This window comes from Dermacentor silvarum, chromosome 9 (assembly GCF_013339745.2).
Source record: "Dermacentor silvarum isolate Dsil-2018 chromosome 9, BIME_Dsil_1.4, whole genome shotgun sequence".
NCBI classification, from domain to species: Eukaryota; Metazoa; Arthropoda; class Arachnida; order Ixodida; family Ixodidae; genus Dermacentor; species Dermacentor silvarum.
In genome coordinates this window covers 91,740,008-91,757,390 of record NC_051162.1, presented here as the reverse complement: position 1 = coordinate 91,757,390, position 17,383 = coordinate 91,740,008, and the positions used below count along the sequence as shown (strand labels likewise).

At 45.3% G+C, this 17,383-nt stretch overlaps 1 protein-coding gene across 1 annotated transcript in view; it reads left to right on the top strand.

Annotated features, from left to right (window-relative positions):
• Positions 1–4,047: 4,047 nt before the first annotated feature.
• Positions 4,048–17,383, top strand: part of LOC119463345 (transmembrane protein 45B) — a 128,849-nt gene continuing 115,513 nt past the window's right edge. The window contains exon 1 of the mRNA XM_049655359.1: positions 4,048–4,183. The gene's annotated coding sequence lies outside the window, so the exon portion shown is untranslated. The remainder of the gene's footprint in view (positions 4,184–17,383) is intronic.

The following is a 17,383-nucleotide window of genomic DNA, read 5'->3' as shown; positions in this document are numbered from 1 at the left end:
TCACATAACATCGATTCCCACAGAGCGTGGGATCTGCCGTCTTTTTTTTCTTACCCACTGTGTAGGGTAGCAAACCGGAAACTCGTCTGGTTTATGTAGATGCAGATGCAGAGCCTAGATGGTAGTGGCACGTACCCACTCTGGGGGATTGGCCAAGAACCGGGTAGTTCGATTTAACAATAAGAAATGAGAATTATAAAATACTGCAAACATAACTTTGGAAATAGGTACGTATATGAGAATTATTAGGTGGATTATACCACGTGATTTTAATAGAATAAAGGAATAAATGGAAACTAAAAAATCCCTGCCTTCTCTCTTAGCTTTCTCTTTCTCTTCTTCACACACAACGTCCGTGTCTCAAATATTTCGACACAAACGAAACAAAGTGCTCACAGGAAGATGGGAGACTTCATCTGGACGAAAACAAGTCAAGCTGGAGCCAATGTTACGAAAATGGTACTCGTCATCACCCTAACTAGGACAGGTTCCCTTGTTGAAACCTTTACTTCAACCTGAGGCTTCCATTTTCACCCCTTGTTGATTATACTTCATATCTTTCGAATCACTCAGGTAAGTGGGTTTCCATTTTTTTTTTTACAATGTTCCGCAAACTTTGTATTCCTTTGGCAAAAATACTCGCGGATAGGCGGTACAGTATGGTTCACTGTTAACGAGAACAACAAACTCGCAATTAAGGGATTACAGCTCAGTTTTGATGTGGATCCCTTCGTCAATAATTGTTTGCCATTATTAGTCTACGTGAGCGTCACGTCGATCAGTTTTTTTTTCTATTAAGTTGATGATGCATTCAAGTAATGTTTGTCCAAATAATAATTAGATAGAAAGACAGAGAAGCAAGGAAACGCAGGGATGTTCACCAGACGCACCCCCGGTTTGCTAACCTGCAATGGGGCAAGGGTTAAAGGAATACTAATTAGGTGTGTGATAGTAGAGCATAAACACAATGAGCGGAGCATAAACAGCGCAATACGCGTGCACAATCATGGGTATAGCACACAGTTTTCTTTTTCAAAGTTTATCGTGTAGGCCCGTAGACTTCAGGAACTCGAGCAGCGCAGACATTGCCTTCTGCGAGGTGTTACTTTGGGTTCACTGACCAATATACATATAGCTGTCTGTTCTGGCTGTAGACGATTGTCTACTCTGTCAAGCACTTCACGCATCACTTGCCTTTCGGCACTATAACGCTGGCAGGCACAGAGAAGGTGTGCGCAAAGGTCTCGTCACAGCTGGCTGTGTGTGTCCGGTCGGCCATTCCAATAACGTTGTCAAGGCGTTTTCGTGTGGCCAATGGGAAGAAAAAAAGTCGTCTCCTTAACGTCAGTTTTGACATCTTTGTTTTCTAGAATGAAGTGGAGAAGACCGGCAGGATGAGTTTAAATACAAACGAAGGATGTTCTGCACTCGGCGAGGAATTTGTACAGCAACTGATTTAGGCAGTACCGCAGTACCGTTTCACCCGTTCCGTGAGCCGTAATCATGATTGACACGTGGGTTTTCAGGCAATGTCCCCGTTTGCTGTAGTGTTCATGAAAACGAGAGCTGTGTCGAGCATAAGGTATTGATGATTGATTCTAGCGGCAACAGACTAAAAGGTCAATGAAAGCATACGTTGCTAGATACATATAAGGAAGGAAAAGGGCGACTTCGGGGAATGTCATAAAAAAAGCAGACGTCATGTTTGTTTCTCTTGTTTTTAGGATGCCCGCAAGGTTAATATTGATAGCCTCAGAAAGCACTACAAGATTGATTTACTCTGATTGCGTGGTTTCTGACAGCTAATTACTGGTAGAGGCAGCTGTATTCTAATTGATGAAACGCTTACTTCTTGGTGAACAGTACGTCTACCGAGCAAGCACAAAGGAGGACGACAAAGCTAACATGCATGCATCACCACATCTACGTAACCCACATCTGACTTTTGACAAGTACGTGGCAAGCGAGTTACAATACGGACGCAGCTGGAAGTTAGACGTGCCTCAAGTCTGATTTTTTTTTCTGTGCCTGTCAGGCACAGTTATAATAGAGAAACAATGCAGTAAAGAACTAGAACAAATATAGCAGAAAGAGAACCTCGCCAAAGCCGAGTGTTCGTCGGGAAGCGGATAACACAGCGAAAAAAGAGGGACAGGACCAAAACAACAAGAGAACGCTTTGCCGATGTCAGTGATGCGTGCTATTATTTAGGTACACGTATGGGTACATGCACGTACGCTCTGTGACGCTTATCTATTCTCCCATGCACGAATGCGTACTGTCTGACTCGCAGCGTTGTTCATGTGACATGCAAGTGACCTCCCAGAAGGCCAGAGCGTAATGGGATCCGTACTGTACCTGTACTGAGGGACGTTCATGTAAATCGTATTAGCATGTAACCGTAGCAGACGGCGCCATAGAAAGGCATGTTGTCACAGCGGGCGACTCGCTTGCACTGCGTATATCGTCTGCTGCACCTGCAGGTTGCACCCAGCGTAGGCTCAGCACCTGAGGACACAAATGTGTAAATTAGCATCTTTCGTGCGTGACTGCCAAAAATCGACGTTTCTTCGACAACTCTTCTGATCCCAGTTTAAGGAAAAATTGTGCGGGAGGTAAAGGCAATCATATGCGCTAATTTGTAATGAACCCAGTGTTCACATCGTGCGTAATACCAAGTGTGTATATATTGTACACAACGTGCGCGCATAGGTGCAATTACAGCGTTCTTACTCGCGATAGCAAGTTGTAGTTAAATTTTCGTATCGGTTTATGAAGTCTCCTTGTGTCATATGTGCCTCCGAGATGCGCGCTCAGCTGGCGTTTTACGTGCGACAGCAAGTTACGCCTAATGTTCGCACTGGTTCGGCTCTTCTTGTCAGACGTATCGTGAATGTCATGCCGAATCACGAACAAAAGGAAAAGATAAAGAGGTGTGCACGACAATCTTACCACCCTCATACCGTGTGTATAAGAAAGACCTTTGGGGAAAATAGGTTCGGCAAATCCCACGAGCTGTGGGAATCTATGTTATGCGAAGCATTGTGCCGGTAGCTGGCAGTCGATTATCACGTTGGGTTCCGCAAAGCGTTACCAGGTAGACCGACGTGTTCGTGTAAGGCGAGAAGTGCGCGCGACGACAACGACAAGGTGACAACGGCGTCGACGATCGTATGGCGACGGCATGGTGCATCTCCTCTGGCTGTTCGACGCGAGTTTGCTAAACATACCGACAGCGCATACGAGCACTACCCGCGTCACTCAACTCCGCCAACGCCAAAACAGTTGCAACGCAAGGCTATACTTCGGAACTCGTGACGTGGCCCTGACCTAATGACGTTAATGATCTCGCGCGAAATTTAAGAAAGTTGATGCTCGGCCTTTTTTTTTCTGCTGTAATAATGGACGCTTTTCTTTTTTCCCCGAGAAAATTGAGATAAAGTTAAGAAAGAATGCATTAACAAAAACTGTTGTATACCACTTGCTTTATTAACAGAACCCCGGTAAGTAGAGCAGCACTAATTTAGGAGCAATGCCTTTTGTCGTACAATTCAAGAGCGCATACCTCGAAACTGGTGCCAGCTTCCGAATTTCGGCTAAGTGGACACATCTTCCGAACTCACTGGCTCCATTTTTTAATTAATTTCAGTGTATCTCAATTGCGATTTGTTGAAACGTTAATTATCTAAAGCATAATTAATTGGTAAGTTGTGTGCATCCATATCTCGAGCAAGCAATGTCCGCACCTTCGAATAATCTAGCTCAAGGAATGTGATTGTGCCATGTGCCGCCACCAATTAAAAATATTCTAACATTAAATAAAACAACTGCAGCACGCTTAAAGAGGGCGCGGGCAAGCTGCTTGCGGGCAGCAGATGGAGGCCGCCGACCCACTTTCCCTGCCTGTAAACAATGGGACGCCCTCGTTACGTTCGTGAATCACGTCTACAGAAGAGCGCGCACTGTTCAATCAATGTCTGCTCTCATCGACTCTTGCGAGGCAAGCGGCGAAGCTACACTTGCATGCGTCTGGCTCGCCGCGCGCGCTCGCGTGCGTGGTTTTGAGAACGTCGCAACAAAGAATGCCCGTGGTGGTGGTGATTGGCGCTGGGTGCACTCGAAGGTCACGTGGTATGGATCGCTTACATTTTCTCGGTCTCGGACATTGACTTTCAAAGTAACGGTATGTATTCGACTGGGTCGCCTTGGAGTGTTCTGGCAGTGCTCTATGAAATGACATGGAAGATAGATTAATAGAACTTGTTGCTGGGCTATAGTTTCGGCTTTCTGGATCGCGATGTTGCAGTGATGCTTTTTCTGATGCTATTCCTTTTCGCTCTTCGTCAGTGGTCAGAGCAGCGCTCTACCGGTGCTATCAACGGGAATTTATCCCAATTGATGCCCAGTGCAATTTTATCAGCTGGCAGTGAACGGCCGAAGACAACAGTCGCACAGACTCAAGCGGAAAGAATCGTTACAAATAAGCGGCCCTGGTTTCATAAGCCCATAACTTAACAGATTAACAACGGTATTGCCGACGAAGACAATAAAGGTGACGTCCTGTCATCTCTGTTGTCTTCGTCGGTAATTTCGCTGTTAATCTGTTAATATGTCTTCCCCAAACCAGCAGGTTCACAGCTTAAGACGAGACAAAAGAAGGCAGACGAAGCATTAACGCTTATCTTATGTCTGCCTCCTTTTGTGCCATTTGAGGATTGCACTTGTAAAGCCTCCGAGTGAAAGAAAGCTTTAAATATATATTACGGGAATGGGTCTAGTGTATACGTAGCGATAGCATGGCTTCATTATCGTCATCAGAGCTTGCTCACACTAGCAGCAACGCTTATAGTTACTGCTGGAATTAGGTATGGTCTTGAACTATTGCTTAGCTTGCTGTCTCACCTGGCCTACGCCGCACTGCCAGGGCAATCGGAAAAGACCTGGAAATGATTCTACCCAATGAAGACCTAGGGCCATTCAGAAAGCTTTTCGTGCGTAAGGGTTCCGTGCCATTGGCCGACCGCCTTCACCAATAATATGTCCCGCATCGGGATTGGCTAGAATTTCCTCTTGCGGACAGTATAGTTGGTGTCCAAAATCCGATTATATATGACGTGTTTCCGGGCTGTCGAAATCGCTTCGGCCGCATTCGACTAGCAAAAGCATAGCCTTTCAGATCTGCATTTTAAGTTCAGAGGGCGCCACCCTATATGGGGCGTGGGAATGGGACACCACCAATTCTAGCCTAATTCTAGTGTGCCGCCCCCCCCCCCCCCCCTTCGGGCGGACTATTGTGAAAACACCTATTGAGCCTTTTCGCGGCGATCCCGTGGGTCCCGCCATGTTTGATGACGTGGTGAGGCGTCCATTGCTTGCCTCAGCTGCCTCCGTCGCCTCCTTGTTTACAATAGATGGGCATGACGCCTGGTGCGGCTCAGCAAACCTCTCGCTGAATTGGCGGATATCGCGGACGGTGACTTGGTGAACGACACGAAGCTTTGGCCTACAGAGGACATGTAAGCGCCTTCTGAACTCATTACGCCTTGTCCAAATGGCGCGAGCAGCGTATACGGTGTTTGTACTAAAAGCGGCGCTAGAAACGTATTGCACGCTGTCCAAACCTTCCGATTATGAATTAAATCAGAATTAGTGTGTTTTGCTCTTTGTTATTTATATGGCAAACACTTTGAAGCGACTTGTCATGTTGATGACTCAGTAAAGTTCATCAGTGTGGTCACTTTATCTCATTGCTTATTTTCTGCCTTTAATCGCTCGCGGCTGTGCCTATAGTTCCAACAGATTTGTTCTTGCCGAGCACGAGGGCTTAGAGCATAGATGTTCTGTATCTGTAATAGCTTGTAGAAAAAAAAAACGTATAATCGATAGTCACTCGCTTACTCTGTGGACCGCCACGAAACAGTCAGCTTTGAACATTCGTGTGATGTAGGTGTAGTCTGCGTCACCCATGCTTTGGAGCATTGATTGAAATGTGCGCCCATTCCCGTATTCGTGATACGTTGGCGATAGGGTAGGCGTAGGGTTTCCGTGTGAGTCGGGCTAGATGCGTGTGATAACGCGCGAGAAACTTAATATGTCAGGAAGCGGCACTACTCCCTTTGTCACAGTGTAACAAGAGGTACTCACTCGTTTGACGTCGTTCTGGGGTTGAAGCCCTTTCTTTGGAAGTTAGCGATACAACGCTGGCGGATGAGTGAGTGTTTTATAATCGGGGAAAGGCCGTGTTTTGCGAAGGGCCGGCAACGCGGGCAGTTCTTAAGTAACAGCAGTCCGTGAACTGGGGCATACAGATTCATTCCATTTCTTCATATGCCTGTAACTTTTTGCAGCCGACTACACTGCACGTCTTCCCTCTACCGCTCCACATTTTAGAGCATGAATAGAGCGCAGTGCGTTAGCGAACACCCAGTTGGATTTCCGACAGCTCATCGCGTAGAAGCAGGGCAGAAGTTGTAATGGTTTCGTATTTGTGCGCTTTCGCTGAGGCAACGTTCGGTGCGCCGCCGACAGCGCCATCTCGTTCCTACGGAGCAAACTGCTCCGCGAAAAGCGTCAATATCGTAGAACAACAAAGTGAGCAAGTTGGCAGGGATTTACGGTACCTTGAAGGTTGCCGCTGCGGGACCTTTCAGTTGATAGAAGTACGTTTGTGTTGTCCTTTTCATTCCTCTTGCATCTGTATTTTGTACGTCTGCCTAATTACTGAATCTGCGTAACCCCTGAAGATATCTCGACGACTTCATTCCATTCTAAATGATCGTCACTTATTTTCGGCTTATGATAAGACCTCCTCACAACATATATATGGCGGTAGACTAGTCTACGTCCCCATCATCATTTTTACGGAGTTAGATTTCCCACAATATTTGGAGACATATTTCTACGCTCGAACCACGTGATTGAAACATGTCACGTCATAAAAATGAGCTATTATGGCAGTTTCGTTCTTGAGAAAGTAAATGCTGTAGTGGTTAAAACTCAAGCGCCAATTCTAAAGAAGCAAGGCAAGGACGGTTTTATTATTATTTTTTTTTGTGTCACCGAAATATTCTGGTTCATTTCAAAATTTTCTCTACTGGACGTCCTTCAGCCTTCAATAAGTTTTCAGTTGAGAACATTGATATTCGGCGCTAGTAGGGAAACGGTCGATAGAAAAGAGCAAAGAAAGTAACAGAGACAGGGAAAGACGTAAGGCAGGCTCGTAAACAAATTCCCCCCCCCCCCCTTTTTTTTTTTTTTTTTTGTTCTGGACCCCGCTTTTACGACGGATGAGTAATGCACCTTTAAAAACACAACATGGACAATTACTCATCCCTATCTGTGTATATGCAGAGTCCTTCCATGCTTTGCAACATGGAAGGACTCTGGTATATGTTTAACCTGCGTACCAAAAAAAAAAAAGGCCTGTATTTTAATGCTTTACCTTACGGGCTATCACGATAACATACCGGCTTGGCTAAATGTTCCGTTGCTGTTTTCGAAAACCGTTTCCGGGACGGCTTATTCTAGCGTTGGAATGAATGAATACGGTTCTTTTTTAGTTGGATTCGTTCGTGCCTTTTATATTCCTTAGCAGCTTCTCTACTGAAAACCTATCGAAAACCGGTAGAAACTGCACGCACTGCAATAACGTTCGCGTAGAAAGTTCCATTGATGTTGCCTTGCGTTTCCCAGAACACTGTTGTCTGCGAGCGATGAGTAATGGCCCTTTCCAGAGCATAATGAATGAGCTTATTCTCTCTTCCGCTTTCTTTACCTGCGGCCTCCCGGAAGGACACTTACAACAATATCAATGGAAGTTCAGTATCTTTTGAAAAGAAGGTTTTTTGACAGCCTTAGAAACTCATTAGTAAAGCTATACAAGTCAACAAGTACGTAAATATGGAAAGTCCGGTTAGCTAGATGAGAGTTTCCGGTTACCCTATACCGTACATAGTGGTGAGGAAAAAGGGGTAAAAATGGGGCAGAAAGGAAGAAAGGTGAAAAAAAAATACAGGAAGGTGTTTTCATTATAAGTGCATATCACAAGCCGGTTGATCGCAAAAGATGCATGCAGTAATGCTTACATGACCTTCTGACCTGACGTGAGGACGAGTTCCGATGATGCTGCAGAATCATGTCTCTTCCTTCCGCGATCAGTCGTTGAACTGGGTGACCTTGGCGGAGAGTGAGCGTATATGTCTCTGCTAGGCCCTGAAACGAAATGAGTCCAATGTGAATGTCCTGCCTCGCAGACTGTCACTAGAACCCGTCAACTTAGGTAAGGGCTAAGTGTCAATTCTGCAAAAAAAAGAAAAAAAAAACAGAAAAAGAAAGAAACCAAGGCCCAAGATTAGCGGCGCGGTCAAGAATTGGGGTAGGGAAATGTGGGCGTCAGAGCACCTACCGCGAAATTTTGTTGATTCCTGTGAGACCAGTTTGAAGAGGCATATGCGTATATGCAAGCAGGCGCATGACACCGTCCCGAAATCAACAGCACGCAGACAGAACCATAACCGGAAATGAAGTCTCGGATGCGTCACTGTCCGCGATAATGTGTTTTTAAAGCTGCAACCGAAAAAAGATTATTGCTTTCTCGAATATTCTTTCTTTCGACCTTTTATAGATGTCTGTGATGTTTCTGTAGGGAATCCTTTGAAATTAGGTGATAGTATTATAATAATGATAATCTTTAGTTAGGCACCGCTAGAAGAAATAGTAATAATAATAATAATAATAATAATAATAATAATAATAATAATAATAATAATAATAATAATAATAATAATAATAATAATAATAATCAATCAATCAATCAAAAGTTTATTATAGTGCCCAGGGCACTGGTGCACTTTAAGAGTAATACACAAGAGAAGACAAATGGGGCAGACAAAGCAAAGTGAGATAGAGAAACAAATAAAGAAACAGAAAACGAGGAGAAGTAGGGCGTAAAATGGAGTTAGACATAGAACATGATTATAGACATACAATATACAAATCACAAGGAATGAACTCTGAAGTATGCCAGTACAGCCAGAATACTTATTACATGGTTTTTGGAGTCGAGCAATAGGACAGTCTTTAATGGAACAAGGCCGCGCAGAAAACGCGGAATGCTGCCTGGTATATACTTTTGCGGCACCGAAAATTGCGCATTGTCAATCAGCTTTAAGACAATGTATAATGTCATGGACCACCTTATAGAGGAACAAAAGGTCTGATTTAATACGACCTGATTTTAGAGGTGTGAGGTGAGGTATAATTGAGAGGGCTGGGCAATGGTCGCCAGATAGGCAAAAGCGGTTCTTGAATATAGATACCAATTTATTCTGGTCGCGTTTCAGTGAGGTTAGAATTAGATTTACACGTTCCGCCCCAAACTACAACTCTAGTAGTTTAAGGCACACAGTAGAATACAATTTCAGGAAAGCAACAACGGAGTGGAAGTCATTAGATATACGACAAACAATTCCCCACAGCGCGAAGGGTGCATTGTTTCGCATATTTAGCATGTGAAACATTTCGTCAAAGTACATACAACGATATTTCATTTCAACGACCCCAGGCAGTGCAGCCTCTTGAAGGGCTTATGGAGATGGCACATGGCGTGTTTTCCGCGTATAACATAATAATACGATTTTGGAAGCAATTAAGAGTAGCTTATTTTTGCTGCACCATTTTGAGAGTGAAGAAATGTCTGTCTGAAAAGACTGTTGACAGTCTTACACAGGTTTAAGTCGTCCGCAAATAGAAGAAATGAAGAGTGTTGAAGTGCTGACAAAATGTCATCTATGAATAGTAGGAAGAGAAGAGGGCCAAGAACAGATCCTTGAGGAACTCCGCTAGTAACCTCGTAGACGATAGAAATCGGTCCATTAATGTCAACGAAGCACGATTTATTGCTTAGGTAATTTGATGCCAGGGTAGTAATAGGAAAAGGTATGCCAATTTGCATTAGCTTCGCCATGACGATCTCATGGGAAACTACATCAAATGCTTTACTTAAGTCACAAGCAGCGTACCAGTACGTGCATTATGGAGATAATGTTTAAACCCGAATCGAAACGACAATCAAGATCAGCCGATACAGTAGTAGTAGAACATCATACACAAACACCCACAAAACTGCAAAAAAAGGTAACACTACGACACAACACCACAACAACAACAACAAAACAACAACAGCAACAAAAGTTCCGTGTAAACGAAAAACACCTAGCCTGTGTGCTGCCCGGCACGTTGTATCTTTAGAGCTGCAAGCGAAGCATTTTCTTCCTTTTCGAAAATCCTTAGACATTCTAAAGCCCTCAACAAATTTTATATTGAAGATCTCTTGAAATTCGGTGCTAGTTACTTTAACACAATCTTGTTAGGCAGAAAGTTCGAGTGGCAGTTCTTTCGACTTTTTTTTTATTTTACGGAGGGGAGGGGGGGAGGGTAGAAGGAGAATAGAAGGGGAGAACTGGTGCCGTGACCAATGAATAATGACTCCTTTCCAACCCACAATAGGAGTTGCTTCGCTCCTTTTATTCGGTCTCGCTTTTTTTTTCTTATCGCTTGGTCAACCTAATAAAGCCAAATATGAATGTCGTGCCCCACGGCCTATCGCGGTCTATATACTCGCGAGTGGCCGAGTAACGATTGACCGTCGCAGATGGCCCCCTATCCGTGTGTCAATAATAGATGCACGTAAAAAAAAAAAAAAAGCACGCTCGGGAGTCCTTATAGCCACGGCGCCTCACGTATACGAGCGGGTTGGTGCGTGTAGTAGCATGGCCCACTATGTGCCACGCATGCCTGTGCGAGGTGCATCTCAGTCGCGCTTTGACATGGTTCGCGTGCGGGCAAGAAAAGGAGGTGTCGTTGCGTTGGCGTATAGCGCGTAGGCTTACGTCGTTTCGATAGGTTGCTTCGGGAAACGTTGACGACGCGTCGCTCGAGCGCTCGCCGGAAGCCGTGCCGACGATGAGACTTACCGGACGTCGTGATGGTAAGAAGAGCGTTTCGTTTCATTTCATTTACTCTCAATGCCTTTTGGCGTTGCAGAGAGAGGAGTGGACGGAACTACAAGGAAAATAGTTACAACAGGTAACCACATAGTGATGATCTGTACAGTGAAGTATCTGTTATGGAGACGATCGACGGCTAATGCTTACCACGAATTAATCCCCCCTTGTATTCAGTCCATGATCGATTTTTCTGCCAAGTGACGTCTCGCGTAACGTGCCCGCGACGCTCGTGGCGTTTATTTCGGCGCGTTCCCGACAGATGTCCTTTCGATCACGTCAAGCTTGGGCTTAATTTAAGTTAAGATGCCTTTCTGAATTCGGGGTTATAGGTAGTTCGGCTTGCTTGAGCACCTCGGTCGGAGCGTCTTTTGTCGCAGCCCCCCTTGGAGGTCTATGTTTTTTTTTTTTTTTTCATTTGTGAAACACTAGCGAAACGACAGTAAGTTATGGCTCCTGTATATGGCTCTCTGCGGGAGCCATATACAGTAACTTTAATTTGAGGTTGTAGTAGCAGAAGCTCGGAAACGTTCATGGCTGCGCCCCAAATGAACTGGATGAGTGGATGACTGATTTACTTTACCAAGTCTCAGACGGTCCCACTGAAACAGCGGACTGCGCTGTGGTCGCCTGTAGCTATGCAGCGCACTTCTTCGAGATTGCGGGAGTGTTCCCGTATGCTTGAAATGCTGTGTTGGTATACAGTTAATCAGTGCCATGCAGACAGGCTCAAGAGTTCCCCACAAGAAATTTTATATGATTATTATTATTATAGTGTACTACTACTACTACTACTACTACTACTACTACTACTACTACTACTACTACTACTACTACTACTACTACTACTACTACTAAAAATAATAATGTTAATTCAGCTCACACTAAACACGTTGCAATGGGGGGAAGGGGTTCCCTTGGATATGTTTGCAGACTATCGAGATAATTCTATTATCCTACCCAGCACAGGTAAGCTGTAGCACATGAACTCAAGGAAGAGGGCTGTATAAAGTTGAAGCATCGCTCGTACGCGCCCTTCAGTCGATTCAAGCTCAAGCACTCAGAATATGCCTTGGTCTTCGGAGATGTGCATCTTCAGCAGCGATTGTCGTCATCGCGCGTGATCACCCAATCACGACATATGTTCGCGTCGATGCCTTAAGATTGCACATCTGACATTTCGCCCGAATTCCATCACACCACCTCGCCTCACTTCCTGCTTCTAGGCCACACACTGCGTTCAGCGATATTATTGCTTCGCATCGTGCAGTGCTTCCCTCGAACGCCTGCGGCAAGACCACCATTACCGTTGTGGTGCCTACATCCTCTCGAAGCCCTCCTAAACATTCCAGTAATCCAATAGAAAACACAGTCGTCATATTTAGCCTTACAACACGCGAACGCCTTCACATTTATACGGATAGTTAAGTTTCTTCTGCAAGCTCAGCAGGAGCAGTGGTTGTTTCCGCGAAGTCCGTCACCATAAAATTCAACACCATCGACGGCTGCAGAACTCGCTGCCCTCCGTGCTGCTCTAGAGTTCTTAATTGAAGAGCCCTCTCAGGCATGGTGTATCTTTTCCGACTCCAAGGCCGCTCTCCAGTGAATTATGTCACCATTTAGTCATGGACCGAATGAACAATTAGTCTCTGACATCATCACGCAATAGAGAAAAAAACACAACATAGCGCATTAGTGGATACCGGGCCATTGCGGTATCTACGGAAACGACCGTGCAGATTAGGCCGTCCGATCTGCTCATGATGGTCTTCACTGTGTAGCTATAGCGCTATCCAGAACAGACGCAGCTATAGGGCTTCGTTCGCTCGCACGTGAACTCGCACTTGCGCAGTGGATCTCGACGGAATTTACCAACACTCGTCTCCACAACTTAGATCCGAATCTACAGCTGCGTCTTCCGTCAGGAATATCTAGAGCTGAGGAGACGCTTCTGTGCCGCTTGTGGCTTGGCGTGGCCTTCATAGATGCTTACTCATTTCGGATCGGAATGGCCAACAGCCCTACGCGCAATAACTGTAGCTGCGAGGAAACAATCGCCCACCTTCTCTGTGAGTGTCCCCGCTTCAGTGCGCCCAGGAAAGAACTTTCAAGAGGGTTAGATGGACTTGACAAACGCCCTTTGTCGGAGGAATGGGTCCTGGGACACTGGCCGAGACCATCCTCAGCACAGAAGGCTTTGAAAGCGTTGTTGCGCTTCTTGCGGAGAACTACATGGTCTTAGAGACATACTTTGAGCAGTGTCGTAATCTTCATTTTTTTGTAACGTCTATTTTCCATTATATTTTATTCCCCTCACCCCCTTCCCCAGCACAGGGTAGCCAGCCGGTCTGAGAACTGGCTAACCTCCCTGTATTTGCCGTCTATTCCTCCTTCCTTTCGTCAATTCTAATTAAGTTGTACACAACAACCTGTCTTCCTCAACTCGAATAAGCGTCGGTCGCCTGGACTGGCACTTCTAGATCCAATAGTGACGTTATAGATCGGGACCAGGAAAAAAGTTTTTCTAAGCACATATCATCACCGCTTTGCTAACAGGGACACTGGACCTTGTTCTAGCCCTGTTGGATTATTGTTATTGCCCTTACTTCGCTGCCGACGTAATCGCGCTCGTCTTCTGTTTCTTTTCAAACTTCTTCACGGTATCCTCACCTGCCCGAACGTCTGAGTTGTATCATGTTTCATATTCCGCGCAAGATCACCAGAGAACATAGACCTTTGCATTTTCCTGCCTGCCGTCCCCAACACCCAAATGTCCGCAGAGTACCGTCTTTATAACTCTTATTTTCATGATCTTGATATTTTTCATAACTCGCTGTCGTTGTTCTTTTCCGAGCTTTGCCTTGTTGTGTCATAGTCTCACACATTGTTAAGCTACCTTTCTCCTCCTTTTTTTTTGTACGTATACCTTGCGCTTTGTTGTAGGTACGCTCTTCTTTTCATGCAATTGTTCGTTTTATTCATTGTTTCTTTTTTAATTTCTACCGGCCTGCAGTTTTTTGTTTTTGGTTTTTAATGTATGCGTGCGCCAGAATTCACACCTTAGGGTTGTTCCCGGGCTAGGTAAATAAATGACTGATAGATTGATTGATCGATTGATTGCCCACTTAGGTCAGTTGGCTGTGTCCATCCTTCTGTTCGTCTATTTTGTTACGTCGTCATCAGGAAACCTCGTCAACCTAAGCTTCAACGTTGCCACAAAGGGAAGAAAAACAAAACTTTACCCTCTGCCACCATTAATTAATCGAATTCCTGTACTTGCGACCATGACGCGTTAAGTATGCTATCAGGTGAGTCCGCAAAGTTATGGCACAAATGCCAGCACGACTGCGGGAAATTTATGTTTGACTTTGCTATGACTATGCTTTGACTATGATTTAACTCTAGAGTAATGATATCGTATTTATCAGACTGAAGTCCCTGTATAGAAACCATAACTGAGGCAAGGAATGTGGACTAAACTCCCGTTCGCCACAGAGTAACAAATTTTATAAAGGTGGCTTAAAGTTCAGCGTTCGTTCCCATCCAGTCATTTTCCTTGAACAGATGCCTGTCCGCTTACTGTCATTCTGTGCACATAGATTGCATTAGAACTAAGCGACAAGCAAGGCGGAACATTTCAGCGCCGATATGTGCCAAAAGTATACGGATGGTTGCGGTAACCGAGAGTGCGGCATTTGAGATCTGCGGTCAATTTTGAAAAATATCCTGACGACGTCTGTCTTTTTCTATTGACATATGTTTTCTCTTGCTCAACAGACATGATAATAAGGCAAAAAAGAAACCTTGCTCTTACATGCCGTCCATCACATACGTGCTCTACATGTGGTTGATTAGTTTCTTTTCTGTTTCAACATTCTCGATGACCACAGATTTAATGTCATAAGTTGAAAAGCGTGCGGCACTTTAGTGGAGTGAAAAAACACTACTGTCTCCATTTTTAATGTGTTAGCATTAGGAGTTAATTATGAGAATTGCAACAGGAGAGATTGAAACACACACACGCACACACACACACACACACACACACACACACACACACACACACACACACACACACACACACACACACACACACACACACACACATATATATATATATATATATATATATATATATATATATATATATATATATATATATATATATATATATATGGGTCAGGCAAGGAGACACGATCTCTCTAATGCTATTCACTGCATGCTTAGAAGAAGTATTCAAGCTATTAGACTGGGAATTAGGCTTAGGAGTGAGGATCAACAGCGAATATCTCAACAACCTTCGGTTTGCAGATGATATTGTCCTGTTCAGCAACACTGGGGATGGACTGCAACAAATGATTGAGAACAAAGAAAATTTGCAGGCGAGAGTTGGAAACAGCTAGCGCAAGAGAGGGGTAATTGGAGATCGCTGAGAGAGGCCTTCGTCCTGCAGTGGACATAAAAAAACTCGGTGCTCGAATGAACCCTTGGGCGAAATGCAGCTCCACTAACGTGAAACCTGGGGAGGGGCGAAGCATGAAGTGATGCACCGCTAATGGGCTCATACTGCCTTAATTAAGCAACGGCTCATAACCCCGTAAACGCGGCCTCCCCATTACGACGACAGCAGAGAAGTGACATTCCACGCTGGAATGATGAGGGTCAACGCAGCCAGCTGTGGAAGACGACGACGACGAACGCGGGAGCAGTGGCACGAGCGCGTGCCGAGCGCAAGCACGAGCCGCTTGCTTACCGTGACTTCGACGACGACGACGATTACTACAGGAGACACCGACATGCCCGGGCGCATAAGGTGCTTCGCACCTAAAAAGTTACATTGGTCAACCGGGCAACGAAAATAAGCAATTCACCGTTGGCTCCAGTGCCGAACAAAGTTACTTTGAAGACTGACGAGTTAATATGTGGAGTGTACTTGCTCGGTGCAATGGAGTACTTGCAGTGGATGCTTTATCACGGCCGCTGGAGCCTCCAAAGAGCACGTGATCGAGCAGCCGTGGCTCTGTCATCTCTTAATCTGCCGTCTCAAAAGGTTTCGGAGAGTGTAAATGCGTTCCTTCTGCAGTAAGCTTCCGCTGCACTTACCCCACCATGAATTCTTCATTTTAACAGCGAAGCTGTTGAAGCCAGCCGTAATTTGTGGTGCATAGCAAGAAACTACCAAGAAAGAAAAGAAATTAAACTTTCTTGCCGAGGCGGGATTCGAACCCACGTACCGCCGGTCCCAAAGCGAGCGTCGTAACCCCAAGAACAAAAAAAAACTAGGTTATAGATACAGAGCATGCATTTATGCGAACCATATGATTGCGTTCGAGCGTCGTCGTCTTCGTCCACAGCTGGCGCGTTCGTACGCTCTTTCTCTTGGAGGTGAAGAGGTTTTGCACTCTATGATAGCGAGAGAGAGAGTGAGAGAGACGCATTCACGGAGTGGGTCTCCCATGGAACGTGGTGTCGACATTGGAACGCGGTGTCGCAGGCTGCGTTATGCCACGGCCGCTGGATAAAAAAAAAAGAACTTTTTTGTTTTATCCAGCGGCCGTTGTTATGCCACGTGCAGTGACGGCCGTAAGTCCGAGACGCGCGAAAACAAATTATCATCATCATGAGTAATAAGATGAAAAGTTCGCGCGCACCCAGAAAATGCTGGGCTACGATCGCCCAGCTTCGCTGTTTCAAGCGTTGGGCGGCCAAGTGCAAGTTTTTTTTTTTTTTAGAGGGCGGAAATCAGCTTTGGGACCTCGCATACTCGTCTTCCCAATTCCTCGTGCAGACCATCTGTCCTATACGCCCGTCTCATCACCTTCATTCGGCGGTAAGCGCCCCGTAGTATATACAGTCATTCAACGTGTTTTTAATGCTTAAGCATTCTAGGGCTGCTTACCTCGGAAATCTGCCCGTCTGTCTGTCAGTAACGTGTGACACGACGCGCTCCCTAGGTATACATAGATTCTTATGGGGGTATATATGAGAATACCTTACGAATACGTATGACTACTGAGTTTATGACTATATATATATATATATATATATATATATATCATAAGAAGCCAACAAACAAGTCCCACTAGGGAGTTTATGCAGTGTTATGAAGACGAAGCTTTTCTCTGCGAACCTCACCGGGCCTCCTGACCATGGGCCATGCGGCCTGGCTGTTCCCTTGACGAGTAGACTAACCAATCACAGCGCAGCTCACACCGCGTACGCCGCTGTGTTCCTAGCAGCACCAACAGATGGCGCTAGCCTGCGCGCATCCGCGGCGGTGCCGGCCGTGCGGGGGAACGAAAAAAAAGAACCAGAAAGCTCGCCTTCCCGAATCCGCAGCTGCATGGTAGTGTAGAAGTAAACGCTTCTTGCATACAGAA